General features: G+C 37.4%; 1 protein-coding gene across 1 annotated transcript in view; it reads left to right on the forward strand.

The window, feature by feature from the left end:
- ATRNL1 (attractin like 1) overlaps positions 1 to 19,188 on the forward strand; it is a 765,538-nt gene that overhangs the window by 359,127 nt on the left and 387,223 nt on the right. The window lies entirely within an intron of this gene.

Below are 19,188 nucleotides of genomic sequence, written 5' to 3' on the forward strand. Positions count from 1 at the left end.
TGCATTCACCATGTGGACTAAGTACATCTCCTAAAATTCAAATCAAGAATTATTTCTTAGGTAATTATCATAGGTGCTTAGCAAGGTGCTAAAATCTGTAGAGGATGAGAAAATTGTGTATTTTCTGTCCTCAAAGAGCTTATAATCTGGAAGTACCAAATATGACTTTGCGTATGAACATTAGCTATTTGAGACATTAGCATTAGGTTTATAAAACATGGTTTTATAATTAACTTTGAAAATGCTTTGTATATTAAAGTTAAATAGGGCTCTTTTCATTCGTTTTTGACTTTTCATTTGTTTTTAACTGACATTACTTCTCAGTTTTTTTCTCACAGGTTTTAATATGCTAATTTTCAATGTATCATTCTAAAAGAGGGTAGAGTTTGAGTATTTCTCAAAACATAAGAACTCTTTTCATTGGGCATTCATTTTCTTCTCCATGGAATGTAAATAGAGGAGCACTGGGTGAGGAGAAGCTCAGTTTCAGTTATAGAATTGTGTGATGGCATCTGAAATGATCTGGATTAAAAAGAATGTTATTTTTGTTAACGTGATCATGATGTGTAGAGCTTATGCTGGTCCACTGGGTGGCTTTGTGCAAATTAAACACATGTGTTTTTCTTCCTTCTGGCAGATATCATAGAACATACTTTACAAAGAGAGTGCAGATAATCTTGACTTTGACTCACCAAGTTGTCTGGCCTGCCTTGTACAGTAAAGAACCTGTACGGCCCGATCCTTGCATATGCCCAGCAGTTTCCTCAATCCAAGTTCACGTTACTGGTTATCTTGTCAAGACACCATACAATACTTGAATTCCTAATAACTTATTCACAGCGGTTAGCAAACATTTTCTGTCAAGGTCCAGATAGTAACTGTTTCAAGATTTGTGGGCTGTAAGGTCTCTGTTGCTTCTGTGCAACTCTGCTGTTATGGTGCTAAAAGCAGCCACAGTCAGTGTGGCAATGAATGGGAGCGGCTATGTTGCAATAAACCTTTATTGTAAAAACAGCTGGTAGGCTGAATTCTGCCTGTGGACGTATTTGCCCAACCCCTGGTCTAACTCATGCCCGAACGCCTTTAATGACAGGAAATACGCCATCTCCTCAGATAGCATTTTCTATCCTCAGATAACTAATTGTTCTTTATAATTGAGCTGAAATCTGTCTCCCTGTAATAGCTCTTCTAATTTATCCAAACGGGCCCATATGTAGCAAGTCTAATTTCTCTCATCTTCATTTACAGCCGTTCAGCTTTCTAAATTCTTTTCTCTAATTTATACATTCTCTGTTCATTTATTCACTTCTTGTTAAAACCTTTGCCATGTTGGCCACATTGCTCTGAAAACAATTATGTTTGTCTACGGCCCTTAACTAGTATTAATTTCCAGAATTTAATGCTAAAACACATTTATCACTAATGTGCAAAATCTGTTTATAGTTTAAATTTGTCCCTTGAAAATGAAATTGAGGAAATATCTTAAATATATTTAATGTTTTTGATTTTGTACCTCTGAATATTAATGACTATTCAGCATATTACTTAGGTTACAATGTTTTTGGAAAGTATTAGAAGCTATAATCAAATGAGCATTATTTAATGCATGAAAATAAAAGTTTTTTGACAGAATAATGTGGACGTTAATATGCTGAAACGTTCCATTCCATGTAAAAATTCGCAGAGCTGAATATATATGTAAATTATTTAAATGTTTAGGGTTTTATTTTAAGCCTTTGAATTTGTGCGCATTTTTAAGTTCAGTAGCTCTTTTATGAAGTAAAAGAAAGCTAGTGTTAGTGTGTACTGTGTCTTAGAGATGATCGTAATTATTATGTTGTCATCATGGACTAAGCAATATAAAATATTCTAATCATTGTGTGAGATAAAATATATTTGATAGGTTTTTTATCATTTAAATGTTTTTCCGTAGTGAAATGTAAATTAGATAGTTTTAAAATTGTCTCATTGTTAAGCAAAAACATGGACAGAATGCTTTGAAGTTGTTTTTTTTTTCTTTAATAAAGGACTTGTTAAATTTTAAAAGAGTATTATTAGACAAGTCAGCATTTACAGATATCCTTTATTCAGGCCACTATTACTGCAATTGCTGTTTCTAAGATACTGAAGTAGCATTAGGAAGGTGTGTCAGCTTTTCGGTTTAGTCATGGTTTGATGGAGGCTGGTTCCTAAACTTTGCGTCAGTTTTTTATTTTATATTGTGCAGAGTTCTGGTGGTAAACAGTTATAATTGAGCCCGTACTAGCAAGGTACTTACACACAGAGCCTGGCTCTGATTTTCGCTTTCCGTGCCCTCATTGGTAGGTCACCTGTCTGTAAATCTCAGTCCTTTCATGTATAGATTTAAAGGATGATGTTGTTCGAGTTGGTCGTGTAATATAGTGAATGGTTTGAAAACTGAAAGAAATTATTTTAAAAATAAGACTTTTTCTGGTATGTGGAAAAGTAAGTCTGCGTGAGTCTGAAAAGTTTGAATTTTTAAAGAAGTTAAACCTGGTAAATTAAATGGAGATATGGCAAGGACCCCTACACTTGTACCATTTTAGGTTTTTAATGGTGGTATTAATCTCCACAGTCCCACTGGGATTACATGTTTTTGAGGTATCGTCTCGACCAGATGGAGGGTATTTTCAGAGGTTGCCCTTGGTCTTTCCCACTCTGATAGGTCTTACCCCACAGGCCAGGGATACAATGTAGGGGTTACTCTAACCACTTGATACGTAAATTCTAATTACATGCTTGAGAAGCAGGGAAATTCTCTCTGGCTGGGTGCACAGACATGTTTGCTCACTGTGAGTCAGCATTTAGGCAGAATGTGTTACCTGACCTCTGAAAACACACTAACTCTAGCAGGGCCACGATGATATTTTTGGTCCCTGGATATCTGTGTCATCTCTAACCCTGAGTCTAATAATAATCAAAATATCTACTTACTCCCCTTGCACTACGTATTTTCCCAGGTGTAGCCTCTGTATATACCCGAATATACACAGGTCTCTTTGTAAAAGGATCTATAAAAGTCTCTATGGGGATCATTTTATACACTTTGCAAGATGTTTCAAGATGTCCTTTCTTCTATGGACCCAGCCCACCTGTTCAGTTCTGGGTTTGTAAATTAACTCTTCTGAGGGAATTGAACAGAGGGTCAGATTTTGTCTGGGGGCAACAACCCTCAGCCTCCATCCCTCCATTCCTACTTAAAATAAAAGTAAATGTTAAATAGCAGCATTGTTGGCTGCCCATCTATTTTGGGCTCCTGGGATACCATCCATTATTAATCACCCCCACAGATCCTGGCCAGATAACACACCACCATTGGCTGCTGCTCCAGGTTTGTTGATCATTATCCTAACTGTGGCCCCTGGATTCTGTCAGAGGCGTATCACTAATATTTTGAATTTTTTATTTTTTGTAAATTGAATCTTTTTTTTTCCTCAGTAAATCTAGCCAAATTTTTGTCAATTTTGTTGATCTGTTTAAAGAACCAACTGTTGGTTTTGTTGATTTTCTCTATTATTTTACTATTTTATATTTCATTTATCTCTTTTTAAATCCTTATTATTTCCTTCCTTCTGCTAGCTTTGGGTTTAGTTCTTTTCTTAGTTCTGTAAGTTTAAAGTAAGGTTGTTGATTTGAGATCTTTCTTGTCCTAGCTAAAAATTACCCTTAGCACTGCTTCCACTGCATCCCATCAGTTTTTCTATTTTGTTCTTTTTCATTTGTCACTAAATACTTTCTAATTTCCCTTGTGATTTCTTCTGAGTTGTTCATTGTTTAGGAGTATGCTGTTTAACGTCCCCCCAATTCTAAGTTTTCCAGGTTTCCTTCTGTTTTTGATTTCTAACTAAATCCTGCTGTCATTTAAGGAGATACTTTTCATGTATTATCTATTTTTTTAATTTATCGAGACTGAATTTATGACCTAAAATATGGTATATCCTGGACAATATCTCATGTACACTTAAGAAGAATGTATATCTTGTTTGGGGAATAATGCTTCATATATGCCTGTTGGATTGGTTGGTTTATTATGTTGTTTGGATCCTATATTCCCTTACTTATGTTCATCTGGTGTTTGTATTCATTATTAAGGGAGGACTTGAATTGTTGTTTTAACCATTTTGGATGCTCTTTGTCTCTATTGGAATTTTTTTGTCTTAATTTATATCTTGTTTTATACAAACTTAGACATGGTATCATTTTGTTGGAATTTCCCTGGTAAATCTATTTTCATTTCCTTACCTTTTTTTTTTTTTGCGTTTTAGGGCCACACCCATAGCATATGGAAGTTCCCAGGCTAGGGGTCGAATTGGAGCTGTAGCCACGGGCCTGCACCACAACAGACACGGATCTGAGCTGCGGCTGCGACCTATGCCACAGCTCATGGCAACGCTGGATCCTTGATCCACTGAGCGAGGCCAGGGATTGAATCTGCATCCTCATGGATGCTAGTCAGATTTGTATCCCCTAAAGCCACAAGGGGAACTCTGAAAATCTGACTTTTAAGTGACAGGTTAATGAATTTCTACTTACTGTGATTATTTATGTGTTTTTAAGTTTTTCTCCATTTTACTTTTCACTTTTTAGGATGCTTTCTCAAGCCGTATGTGTTTCTTCTTCCCTACTTTCTATTGAATTAAATGTCCCCTTAATAATCTTTTTTTTTTCCTCTTAGAAGTTTGAGTATACATTTTGTATTTTTTTCTTTAATGATTACTCTTAAATTTTAACATGCATATTTTTCCTAACAAGTACTAATGTTAATTGGTATCTTTTTTTTCCCCGTAAATTATACAGGAATAGTAAAAAAATTGAGACTCAGTTTTACACACAATTGTCTAATTTTTAGCTTGTTTTCAAATTTCTAAATTTATTTTTAAAATACTTTTATCGATTTATAATTCATATATAGCACAATTCACCCATTTAAACTGCATAATTCAGTGCCTCTGCAGCCATCATCACAATTTTACAACATTTTCATCACTCCGGAAGGAAACTACGTACCCGTTATGGTCACTCTCCGTTTGTCTCCTACTCCCTCAGTTTTAGACACTCACTACTCTAGTTCCTGTCCATAGAATTTTTTTCTTTTTTCTTTTTAGGGCCACGTCTGTGGCATATGGGAGTTCCCGGGCTAGGGGTTGAATCTGAGCTGCAGCTGCCAGCCTATGCCACAGCCATAGCAACACCAGATCCAGTCAGCATCTGTGTTCTATGCTGCACCTTGCAGCAATACCAGATCCTTAAACCCACTGAGTGGGGCCAAGAATCGAACCTACATCCTCATGGATACTAGTCAGGTTCTTAACCTTCTGAGCCACAATAGGAACTCCTCTATAGATTTTCTTATTCTGGACATTTCATATAAATAGACTCATGCAATCTGTGTTCTTTTTTGACTGTTTTCTTTTACTTGGCACAAATGTTTACAAGGTTTATCTGTGATGTAGTGTATATCAATGTATCATTTCTTTTATTGCCAAATAGCATTTCATTGTATTCATATGACGTTTTCTTTCTCCTTTTTCATTTGCGTTTTTCCCCCTTTTTGGCTCTTTGAATTATGCCACTATCAACATTTGTCTACAAGTTCATGTGGAGATATATTTTCATTTCTCTTGAGTATATACCTAGGAGTGGCATTGAGGGGTCATGTGGTAACTCTAGATGTAACCTGTTGAGAAACTAGCAAACTATTTTCCAAAGGAGGTGCACCCTTTTGCATTCTCATCAGGAATGTGTATGGGTTGCCAATTCTCCATATTCTCACAAACTTCTTATTAGCTCTTATTATAGCCATCTTAGTGGGTCTCAAGTGCCAAGGGAGGTGATGAGGGTGAAATATCCCAAAAGGAAAGTTTTAGGTAACCTAATATAAAGAGAAGAAAAATAAAAACAAAAAGTAGAAGTTAAGTAATTGAAAAATAAGTATAATCAAAGATGACCCTATAGAAGTGAGCAGGTGAGTGGAAGAAGAATAATGCAAAATTAACACTGTGATCAAATTTTGGGAAATAAAACAATTATGTTCTACATGAAGATATTTCAAAGGAGGAAAAGATGGGATGAAACTTCCTCCAGGGACAGAAGTTAATCTCAATCCTTAGTCACAGAATACCTGCATCAAAGTGTCCAGATGGAGTATGTGCTATAAATTTTTTTTTAAATGTTATAAGGACAAAAAACACTAAGAAGAATGAAAAATAGGCATAAGGCCTCCTTTTCAAAAATGAGATTATGATAGTGATACGTTAATGGAAAATGAGGCCTAAAGATACAGATTTCTTTAAGTAGAATCCATAAATTACATAGTATGCTATTGGAGGATTCCTCAGGGCTTTTCTTCCCAGCTTTGTTGTGGAGGTAAACAGATGTTTAGTTCCCAACTGTTCTTTTAAACGAAAATATCAAATACAGCTTGAGTAAAATAGTAATTACACAAAGTTTATTGCAACTTAGCTAAAACAGTGCGTCACATCTAATTTTCAGTGCTGAGGTTTGGAACATTATAGGCTGAAATATAGTTCTCTAAGAGTGATTTCAGTAACTTTACATTTTCACCAAAATATTTCCTAACACTTCAGAATTAAAATGTCCTAAATTAAACTTGCTATCTTTGCAGACAGCTCTCTTTTCTAGTATTTGCTTGCTCAGTTACAGGTGTGATTATGTACCTAACCTCAATCCTTAGGGATTAACTAAATACATTTCTCTTTCCTTAATCACCTACATAAACCCTGATTCTTTCTTTTGTCTATCAATCTGTTGTATTGAAAACAACCTAAGTGATTTTTTTTTTTTTTTTGACTGTGCCCATGGCTCGTGGAAGCTCCCAGGCTAGGGGTGGAACCTCTGCCACCACAGCAACCCAAACCACTTCAGTGATGACACTGGGTCCTTAACCTGCTGTGCATGATTTTTTTAACATAAATTAAATTATGTGAATCCATTGTTTAAAAGTTTCCTTTTACCTTTATATTTTTTACTAGACTTATAAGTTCCTCTGAAACTGGGTCTAATTATCTGCCTTATATTATTCTTCACAAATGTACTACGTTGTAGTATTTTTTTCTTTGGAATAATCTGGTTTATTTCTTGTCTGGCTTTGTTTTGTTTTTCATTCCTTTGTAAAGTCTTTTAAAGTTCATGTGCAGTAAAGTTGGATTTGGGGGAAAAACAGTCATATGAATTCTTATAGGTGTATAATTTCTTGCAGTCGTCATCTCTGCTAGGATATAGACCAGTTCCAGAATATCAAAGATACCTTCTTTGGGCTTCCTTTGCAGTCAGGCTTTTTCTCCCACCCATTAACCTGGTAATTGGTACCATGTCTCTATAGTTTTGCTTTTCCAGAATGTCATATACATGGAATCATAACTCACCTTGAAAAGAGCTGTTGGTCAGACAGCAAGTTTAATTTAGAAAATGTTAATTTTTGACGTGTTAGTGACACTGAATATCTTTTCATGTAGTTATTTGCCATACTTTTATCTCCTTTGCATTAACTGTCTTTGAAAATTTTTTGCCTATTTTTTACTGAGTTTTTTTGTTTTCTTAATGTTGAGTTTGAATTTTCTTTATATGTTCTGGATATAAATCTTCTGCCAGAAATGCAATTTGAAATAATTTTCTCCAAGCCTTTGACTTGCCCTTGTTAATTCTTTCATGGAGAAAAAGGTTTTAATTTTGATAAAATACACCTTATTTTTTAATAAGCTATGCTTCTGCTGTCATATAAGGACTCCTTGCCTAACTCAAAGTCACATAGATTTCCTTCTAAGATTTTTGTACCTTTACGTTATACATTTATGTCTGTCATCTACTTCAGATATTTTTTATGATTCTATGATCCATTTTAGTTACTTTTTTGTTTAAGATTACGGTGTAGGTCAAGGTTCATTATTTTGCATATGGATGTCCAGTTGTTACAGCATTTGGAAAAGGCTAGTCTTTCCCTTTTGAAATGCCTTTGCGACTCTGTCAAATATCGATTCGCCATCAGGCTTCCAGTTCTAGGAAATACTGTATAAACATATACTCATTTTATGTTCTCCTGGTTTCACCTGTAAAATCTGGATGAGATGCGTGGCAGCTATTTGGTAATTCTGAAAATAGTACTAGCAGACAAATCAGGGAAGAACACCAAAACTTAGAAATGCCCTGAAATGTCTGGAAGTTTATCATTTTTTCCTCTAGTATCCCCTGACTCGAACCTCAGTGCAATCTGAAACCTGAACGTGACTGTTGGGGTCTACATAGAAAACACCCATGAAACATCCTCTAGTTTTGACTTGTGCTGTGGAAAGGAAACTCTTAAAGCTCAGAGAGAATAGGGGAGATCCGCCCCCCAACTTTTCCTCTCTTTTTAAAAATGCATTCCCCCTCAATTCTAAGCAGTCTTGAATCAGCAACTGCGGCTGCAGCAAAGATGGCCAGTGATAGGAAGCTGCAAGAGCCAAGTCTCTGATGGGTGGGAGTCTTTTGTGTTAGGTGGAGTGGCGGTTGGAGGAGGACCAGGAAAGAAGATGCCATTGCTTTTCCAACTCTTCTCTGTCTTCCCACCACAGCCATGGCACAGTCAGACGTGGGTACTTTCTGGACAGAGGATGAAGCCCAAAGAATCAGAAAGAATCTGAGAGAAAAACCATCCCGTAAAGTTGTTTATGAACTTCTGGGATCTTCCTTATGAGGCTTTTATCCTAATTAGCATACAAAAGAATTTGAGAAATGAGCCAATGGATAGAATGCCTCCACCCTAGACTGAATCCCCATGACAGACTCAAATAGCTCTGCAAAAGCTGTGGGTACATTGGCTAAAATAAAATGTTTCTATAGAGAATGTCAACATTTTCTATAGGACATAAGCAAGACCTCAGTCCCTCTATAAATTTGATACAGCGTAGAGGACTGTAATGGAAGTGGGCCATTCTTCAGTTTGGTTGATAAGCCAGGGACTGTTTGTCAATATTTATTTATAGCTTTAAGAAAAACTTTATCAGGTGTTGGATCTGTTAACCTCCCAGATGGAGAAAAGTAACCTTTGACTCCTACCTCATACTAATCATAAAAATAAATTCCAGGAGGAAAGGAAAAACAGTGAAATACCTAGAAATAACATGAGCATTCTTCACAACCTTAGCATTGTGAAAATGTATTAAATAAAACACTCAAGTCACTTCAATAAAATTAGACTACTGTAAAACTAACAATTTTTTATTTTTTAGATGATGTCATTAACATTATGAAAAGTCAAGCCATGCAGTGGTATAAAAGATTTACATTCTATGTAAAGGATAAAGCCCTTATACTCATAGTATATAACTCATAAATCAATAAAAAGCAGTCTGAAAACTCATCACCCTCCCCCCACATGGCTAGAGACTTGAACAAGCACTTCACAAAGAGGATATATATAAAAATGTGCTCAATTTTACTTTTAACAGGGAATGCAAATTAAAACCACAATACAATACTTTTTACTTACTATACACCCATCACCGTGGCTAAAAAGGACAAGATAAATGATAGCAAATATTGAGGTGAATATGGACCTTTAAACACTTCTGGTGGTCTAGAAATGGGTGCAACAACTTTAAAAACAATTTGACATTATATTTTAAAGTTGAAGTTACGTATACTCTCTGATCCAACTGTCAGGTTCCTCTGCATTATTTCTCCCAGTTCTTGCCCACATGTAGCAAGGTTTTGGAGGTGCAGGTAGTCTGGCTGGAAAGCCAGCAGTCCCACCACACAGGGATGGAGGCCATGCATTCTCTCCAGGCAGAAGCATTCAGTTCAGAACTGGAGTGGTTTTGAGTCAAAGGGAACTCCCCTCAAACCAGTAGTGCCTGAGGTTGCTTTTAATGAGCCATTGAGGCCCATCTCCCTGAGTGAAAAACACTCCCACTGGTTGCCTTGGAGATCACAGTGTTGATCACAATCAAGGGTCAAGTTTGTAGCAATGTACAGCAAAGTTTATTTACGCCCTGGCTGCATCTGGGTCTTTGCTTATGTCCCCATATAGTGGACTTGTTTGGGGACCCCAGTTCTTCTGCCCCAGGCCCGCTGTGCCATGTGTAAGCACTGAGTGTTGTTTGATCTCTGTATGGGACATATTTGATCTTCTGGTTGGTTTCAGGCAGGCTACCTTATTTGCAAGAGGAACAGATTATATAGAGGGCTGGGTGAGGAGTGGGAGACATTCCTTCGCTAGTCGGGAGTGAGCAACCCAGGTTGCACACGGTGGGGGAAGGGGCATTACAATGGGACATGGCCAGGGTCTTTTGGGTTTAATCTCTTTGAAGGGGACTTGAAGCCTATAACACAACAATTCTGTTCCATCAAAAGCCATGTGAAACCTATTTATAGCTGCTGGGCTGTGGCTTAGACCAGCAGCCCAAACCTTGGAATCACTCAAATACATAAAAATAATAGAATATGGGCAATGAAAAAGAACAGACTAATCCTAAGGAAATAAAATAGATGGTACTCACCAACATGGGTTTGAATAAAAGAAGCCAGAAACATAAGAATGAACATTGTAAGATTCCATTTGTATAAAGCTCAGAAGCAGGCAGAACAAAGCGTGGTGCCAAAAATCACTATAGTAATGACCTCTAAGGAAGAGGGGATGGGTTAAGTACTATTTCTTTCTTTCTTTCTTTTTTTTCCCTTTTAGAATGTACATTTGAGCATTTTATTTTCCTTTATTTTTTATTACTCAATGAATTTATCACACCTGTAGTTGAAGTACCATTTCTTGATTGGTGTGCTGGTTACATGGGTGCATTTTCTTTGTGATAATTAATTTCGTTGATACTTATGATTTCTCTGTGTGTGTTATGCATTAGTATTTTAGGAAATCTTTTTAAAAAGAGCATTTGATACGTTTTAAATATTAAGGGAACTTTGGGGAGTTCCCTTCATGGCTCAGGGATTAATTAACTTGACTAGGATCCATGAGGATGAAGGTTCCATCCTTGGCCTCGCTCAGTGGGTTAAGGATCCGGCGTTGCCATGAGCTGTGGTGTAGGTCGCAGATGCAGCTCGGATCCTGAGTTGCTTTGGCTGTGGCTTATACCAGCAGCTGCAGCTCTGATTCAACCCCTAGACTTCCATATGCTGCAGGTGCGGCCCTAAAAATACAAAAAATACAAAAAAAAAAATTAAGGGAACTTCATAATTGAAACTTTAACCTTACTAACTGGTTTCAAAATGTATGCTTTAAGTAAAAATGAAGTGTAGAAAGGAACATTGTATGCGTGACCTTTAAAATTTTGGATGCGAGTTTGTAAGATTAAAGTCTTATCGGGAACAGTGGTTAACGAATCCGACTAGGAACCATGAGGTTGTGGGTTGGGTCCCTGCCCTTGCTCAGTGGGTTAACGATCTGGTGTTTCCATGAGCTGTGGTGTAGGTTGCAGACGCGGCTCGGATCCCACGTTGCTGTGGCTCTGGCGTAGGCTGGTGGCTACAGCTCTGATTCGACCCCTAGCCTGGGAACCTCCATATGCTGTGGGAGCGGCCCAAAGAAATAGCAAAAAAAGACCAAAAAAAAAAAAGTCTTATCCAGGCATATGATTTGTAACAGGCAAAAGGCGGAGTTAACCAGGAAGATCTTCCCTATGAGATGTTGTCTTGCCTTTTTAATGTTTTGTCAGGGAGGTTTAGAGCACTCTTTTTCTGTAAAATATTTCATGAAATGATTGAAGAATTATCAGATAGGCTCTGCAGATTGTACATGTGTTAGCAGAATTTTAGGTTCACTTACCTGTTTTTCTTTGAATTTTACCTAAATGGTGCCTGAAGTGAATTTTATGGATTCTTTCTCTGCCTTCATTTAACTACTTCCACATGGCTATGCTGCGATAATTCAATCTGGGAGGAACTGATCCCTTGCAGGCTTCCTGGGTGGGCTAAAGGCAGTAAGCACACGGCCTTCGATTAGCCGAATGATTGGTGAAGAGTGGGCATGTGTAATAGCATGTAATTTAAGTCTGGAACTGCTACATTCATTTTTGTATCTAAGAGGAAAATAAACCTGAGAATAAAGCTGACGCACAGCAGAGATATAGTTCAGAAAACAGAGAGAAATGTAGCCAGGGCCCTGACCAGAGCAAACCTGGAAATTACTCTTCCTTTTGACTCTGGGAGGTCTTCGTCTGCTCGGGCTGCTGTAACCAGCCAATACTGATTGAGTGGCTTAAACAACAGAAATTGTATAATCGCACAGTTCTGGAGACTGAAGCCCAAGATCCAGGTGCCAGTATGGTTGGTTTTGAGAGAGAGTTCACTTCTTGGCCTGGAGACAGCTGCCCTCTTGATGTGTCTTTCCATGGCTTTTCCTGGGTGCATGTGCCTGGAGGAAGGGCCCAAGCTCACTGGTGTCTCTTCTTATAAGGACACTAATTCTCTTGGCTCAGGGATCAACCTTTATGATCTCATTTAGCCTCAATTACATCCCACAGTTCCTGTCTCCAAATATTATCACTTCGGGGGTTAGGGCCTCAACATACAAATTTTGGAGGAATAGTCATAGCATTCTGCCTCTAGCCCCTGAATCATGTTCTTATTGCATGCAAAATAGACTTATTCCATCCTAACAATCCCAAAAGGCTTAATTAACTCATTCCAGAATTGACTTATCAGTCTAAAGTCTCATCTAAATCAGATGTAGATTTGGGGTCCAGATGGGAGCTAAATCAGACCAGATTTGGGGTGCAGTTTATCCTGAGGCAAAATTTCTCTCTAGTTGTGAGCCTCTGAAACCAGGAAATTATGTGGTTCCAAAATACCATGGTAGGAGAGCCATAGGATAGACACTCCCATTTCAAAAGAGAGGAAACTGAAGGAAGGGGTGATGGGTCCCAAGCGAGTCTAGAACTTACCAAGACAAATTCCATCAGGTCTTAAAGAATCGAGAATAACCCCCTTTGGTTCAGTGCTCTACCTCCAGGTCCACTGAGGTGACAGCCCCATAGCTTTATAGGGTGACTGCCTCAGCTTGGCAAGGTGGCTGTGGTGCTGTAGCAACGTGCTCTAGCCTTTTCCCCAAGGTATTTGGTGGTGGGATCCTGTTCCTCCAAAATCAAAGAAGCCCTACCTTTTGAAATTGAGGAAAATCCATCCTTGCCCCCGGGGCCTGAGGTAGGAGTGGGAGTCCTAAAAACTCTGATTCACTTTCAGGGTCTTCTTGCCTTTCTTAAAAGATAAAGCATGTGCCCAAGTGGATAGCTAGCGCTATGGTCCCATCCTATGGAATCCAAGAAGTTTGAGAGCCTTCCTTCATTCCATCTTGCGCTCTCTGTGCCCTTTAGTTTAAACTCACAGCATCTTCCCTGCTACAGTCCCATCTCTAGTCCTGGTTTCTGCTGAGATAGCTGATTAAGTCCGTGAACTGCACCCGTGATCTCTTTATCAAATGGTTGTTCAGTCACACTCTTAAGGTTCTCTTCAGAACATGCTTTCTCATTTTTTACAGTGTGGATAGACTGAGAATTTTCCAAACCTCCAAGTTCTGATTCCTTTTTACTTATTAGTTGCTTCTTCAATTCATCTCTCTCTCTTATATTTAGCTATAAGCAGCAAGGAGGACTAAAGCTGCGTTTTCAACACTCCACTTAGAAATCTCCTCTGCTAAATATCCAGTTTTATCACTTGCAAGTTCTACCTTCCTTAGAACACTAAAACATGACTCTGCCAAGTTCTTTGCCATTTTGTAACAAAGATGGCCTTTCCTCCAATTTCCAACTGAGACTTAATAAGAATGGTCTCTAATGTGCATAAATATATCAAGATTCTTTTAGTGATTATTTATGTGTTCTCTAAGAAATGGAGGCTTTCTCTCCAGCTTTCCTTGTTTATTTATTTGGTGTTTTTGAGCTCTCATCATAATTGGTTTTAATGTCTCTGTCTTTCGCAGTAATAAAAGCTTTTTTTAAAATGCACCTCAAAATTACCTACTTCCAATGCTGCTTTCACGGTTTTAGGTATTTGATATAGCAGCACCCACTTTTTTTATACCAAAGTCTGTCTTAGTCTGCTTATGCTTCTTCTTATTCTATTTCTTCTTTCTTTCTTCTTCTTCTTCTTCTTCTTCTTTTTTTTTTTTTTTTGCTTTTTAGTGCTGCACCTGTGACATACGGAGGTTCCCAGGCTAGGGGTCGAGTTGGAGCTACAGCTGCCAGCCTACTCCACAGCCACAGCAACACCAGATCCAAGCCACATCTGCGACCTACACCATAGCTCATAGCAATGCCGGATCCTTAACCTACTGAGTGAGGCCAGGGATCCAACCCACAACCTCATCATTCCTAGTCAGATTCATTTCCACTGTGCCACAACGGAAACTCCTGCTTATGATTCTATAACAAACACAAAAGAATACAAACAGCAGAAATGTATTATCTCCCAGTTATGGAGGCTGTCAAGTCCAAGATCAGGGTGCTGGCGTAGTTGGTTTCTGCTGTGGGCTTCTTATTGGCTTGCAGATGGCCACTTTCTTGCTGTATATGCACATGGTCTTCCCTCTGCGTGTACGCATGGGACAAGGGAGAGAGAGGAAGGGAGGACGGGGATGGGGCGGGGGGAAACACTCTCTAGTGTCTCTTTTAAAACACTCATCTTATTTATCAGGGCCCCTTGCTTATGACCTCATTCAATCTAATTATCTCCTAAATGCTCTATCTCCAAACATAGTGTTAGGGTGTTAGGGCTTCAACATATGAATTTTGGGAGAACACAATTTGGTTCATAGCAGGGAGTATAAAATCTGTTTGCTTCCAACATTGCGTATACCACTTTACATTAGGTTTCTGTTGCTTGGATTTGAAATCATCTTAACTGACAGTATATTCCAAGGTATTTAACTCTTACTTAACAACCCTCAACAATGTTTGTACAATTTATGCTGTGAACATGTTGTTTCATCTGCTAGACTTTGCTGGGTTTTCAGTATGATAACTGAAACAAGAAATTTTAAAATATTATGTTTTATTGTATTCTAAGTCGATAATCTCTTTCATGTTTTTAATTGCAAATTTTTTGTTATAGTTTATTTACAGTGTTCTGTCAATTTCTGCTTTACAGCAAAGTGACCCAGTTTTATATATATAAGTATATAAGTATTTATATAAGTATATATATATATATATACTTGTATTATCCTCCATCATGTTCCATCACAAGTGATTAGATATAGTTCCCTGTGCTATACAGCAGGATCTCATTGCTTATCCACTCCAAATGTAGTAATTTGCATCTACTAGCCCCAGTCTATGTTACATTTTAGTTGCTAAGAAAAAAAAAATCCTTCAAGTGTTAGGAAGTATTTTTTAAATGCTTTGAAATATATTTTCTGGAATAGCAGTAATTAAGAGGTGAATTACTTTGTATAATATTATATTTCTGTATTTAAACACAATTCCCTAGTTTGTAACATTTTTTTTAGTGAAATGAAAGATTAATATGCCCAAACTATCTATTAAAATATGTATTTAAGGCAAATTTTATGATCAGTTAACTTCAAATTTCTATAAAATTGTGACAATGTTATCTCTTTTTGCATTTAGTCAGCTAGATTTCCACCAGAGAATATTTCTTTGTTACTATAAACCTGCTTTACAATATAACCTATACCACACTGTGTTACATTTATTGAATTCTTTTTAATTTTCCCTAAATGAGAATACCTAATGAGTTCCTTGGGTTTTTTTGCACTAAGAATCCTTTCCATAATGATCATTTTGTGAAGGTTAAAGTCGAAATATTGAAATATCGCTCCCTAATTTCCTGTGTTTTCTTTAAAAAAAAAATCCCTGTAGCTCATGCACATGCTTTTTATTTTTTATTTTTTTCCGTTTTTCCTATTTCCATTGGGAAGGTTTTACTGAAGGGGTGTTTAACCTTTCAGATCTTCTAGCCCTGTTTTAGAGCAGACTTTAAAAAAAAAAAGAGAGAGAAGCCAGTTACACCCCCAGCCTCCAGTACTTATACCAAAGAACGATACAAGATATTATAAAATATAGTAGAAAAAAAAAGATCTGAAAGACAGTAACAAAGCTCATTTTTCTCTGACAAACTTGCCACAATACTACATTAAAGGATTGCCCATTAAGATCTTTGGCTTAAGAAATATAACAGGGAAAAGCTAATTGGAATAGATAAACCCAGAGTCTCAGTCACTCCCTATAATAAAAGTCTATTCCTTACTCACTGAAAGCCCAGTCTGCCCAGGGGATAGGTGGAAAGGACATGGTGATGTGCAGGGTACTCTCCACAGGAAATACGATTGATGGAGGTTTTGTCGTTCTTCAGGTTCCAGGACTGTCAGTAGAGACTGGGATTTTCTAATAGTCACAAAAGGATGAGTGCAACTTTTCAACTACGCTGAGTAATTTGTCAAGTTTTAAAAATGTTATGGCTACATAAAAGAAAACATGTAAATTAACTTTTGGTTTATGTGCTATTGTCTACTACTGCAGACATTCTGAAAGAAACAGTTGATGAGATATAGTGTCCGACTGAGTAAAAGGGATGATAAAATTGGATGTATTTGTACACTTTAACTGGAAAGTAATGGTGAGACAAAGAAGTCAAAGCACAGGGGAGAACTTGAAGTCTAAGACTTTTGTAATTTAGGCAGTTTATATAAACTCTCCATGACTTCAACTTTCTCATCCTTTAAATGAGTACATGATAGAGTACACAGTGTATCATATGTGATTGGGGTAATGAAAGAATTAATGCATATAAAACATGTAACACAATACTTGGTGCATATTATTCAATAGATGTTAGTTACTTTTATTATGAATGTTATTTGTGAGTTCAGTTTGTACATGGTAGATTTGAAGTGATACTGATATCTCTTACCTTAAAATTCTTAAGGTATTATGACAGGACTGAAATGCAGATAAATAGATCCTTGGACTATATCTAAAGTATCAATTCTGAGTCTCATATTTCAACAGTTACAGTGTTAACCTTGATATAACAGAGGAAGCATAACCACTATGAGAGTTACTCAGACTAGAACAGGGTTTTGACACTATTGGCAGGTTAGGTTCGGAGGACCTTTCTTGTGGGAAAGGGGACCGGCCTCCATATCGGAGCATATTTATCAGCATCCCAGTTGATGTCCACCAAATGGTGACAACAAAAAATGTGTATGGAGATACACTGCCAGATATCCCCTGGAGGGCAAAACCCTCCTGATTGAGAACCACTGGACTAGAAGGAATCATTAAGCATCTTCAAATATATAAAGTATTAGCATGTAGAAGAAGGAAATGACTGATTCAGTATAATCCAGAGACAGAAGCAGCAATGATTAATGAAAGTTAGAAAGACAGCTCAATAGAACATTTTCATAGTGTGAGCTAGCTAAAAATAAAATGTACTGACTTATGAGTCAGCAGCCTCTCAGCTTTTGAGTATTTAATTAAGGACTGGATCACTGTCAGAGTTGTGCTGGGAATTTCTTACCTAGGTGGGAATCTGACCTAAATAATCTCATAGATCCCTTTTAGTGATGAAATGCTCTCATTTTGACAGGTTTAATGACTTATATTTGGAAATAATTCCCATTGGGGTCATAGCTGAAGCCATAAAAATAACTGAGCTCTTTCTCTGAGTGCAAGAGTAGACAGCAGCATGGTACTGTGAATGAATTTCAGGAATGCTCATAATTCAAAGAAGAAATTTGGAATACAGTCTCCCTTCATTGCGCCAGTAGTGTGTCAAGAAGGATGAAGGGAGACCAAGAAAATAAAGTGTTCAGAAAGAGTTTCAAAGAGTGGTACTGTCAATTGAGAATCAAAAGTCAGTTGGTAAAGAAAAGACCAGTTTACTTAATTTTTAGAAAGTTATAGTGAGAAAAGTATCCACTAAAATATTGCATATTATATAAACACCAGTTATTATCAGTATTACCGTTTTATTAGTATTCGACTTAGACACCATCCTAAATGTTATAAGATGTTAAATAAGACTAGTTTATGAGGAAATTGACATGGAGCTGGCTACAATGATCCCTTGCTAGAGGAAGTTACTGGGTTAACAAAATAGCGTTATTGTTTTTTTAATTTTATGAGATGTGAGATTTGAACAGTTCTGCAAATTTAAATTAAGATGAAATAGAATGGGTTCATAAATATTAGGGGTAAAGATAATCACGTAAAAACCCACAGACACCTCAGTGGTTGATCCTGGGGAACATGGATTAGAGAATGAATGCGGAAAACAACTGTTGTGAGGTAGTGTGCAAGCTCACAGTTCCCAGCAGATGGGGAGGAAAGAGAGGTTTATTTATGTAGCTTGTTTTGAATTATGGCTCTACTGTTTAAATGCCCTGTGTGACTATAAGCAATTTACCTTTAACTCTATGAGCACTGGTTCTGCTTTTTTAAAGTAAGAATAATTGGAGTTCCTGTCGTGGCTTAACAGAAATGAGTCTGACAAGTATCCATGAGGACGCAGGTTTGATCCCTGGCTTTGCTCAGTGGGCTAAGGATCTGGCATTGTCGTGAGCTGTGGTGTAGGTTGCAGACATGGCTCAAAACCTGCGTTGCTTCGACTGTGGTGTAGGCTGGTGGCTGTAGCTCCCATTCGACCCCTAGCCTGGGAACCTCCATATGCTACAAGTGCAGCTCTAAAAAGCAAGATAAACAAACAAACAAATAAATAAGAATAATCTATTCCAGCGGGAAGTGTTCTTAGAAAACTAAATCCAATCATCAGAGTGTAGTATCTAGCCCAGTATCTAAAAAGTGTTTAGCACTCAATGGATCGTTGCTAGAATTGTCATTGTCATCGTCATCATCTCTGAAAGATATTCTCAGATCTTTTTAAGTGAGACAAGTGACAACATTTACACTGCTAATGAGTGAATCTATTGATGAATGCAAGGATTATCAATTAAGGGTGAAGACTAGTTTTTTTGTGCTGGCCAGTGATCGGTGAATATATGGTGGCCCTGTTCTGCCCACTTCGGGGTCCTTTCATAGCATAATCTTTGACCACAGAGCAAAGGAAGTGATAAGAAACAGTGATACATGGTTGGGATTGACGAATTAGATTCACATAAACCTGTTATTTTGATATTTGTTAGTCTCAAATTACTGCTAAAAAAGTATCCTCTGTTATAGTGTATTGCTTATTATACCT

The sequence above is a fragment of the Phacochoerus africanus genome, chromosome 15, assembly GCF_016906955.1.
Source record: "Phacochoerus africanus isolate WHEZ1 chromosome 15, ROS_Pafr_v1, whole genome shotgun sequence".
Taxonomy (NCBI): domain Eukaryota; kingdom Metazoa; phylum Chordata; class Mammalia; order Artiodactyla; family Suidae; genus Phacochoerus; species Phacochoerus africanus.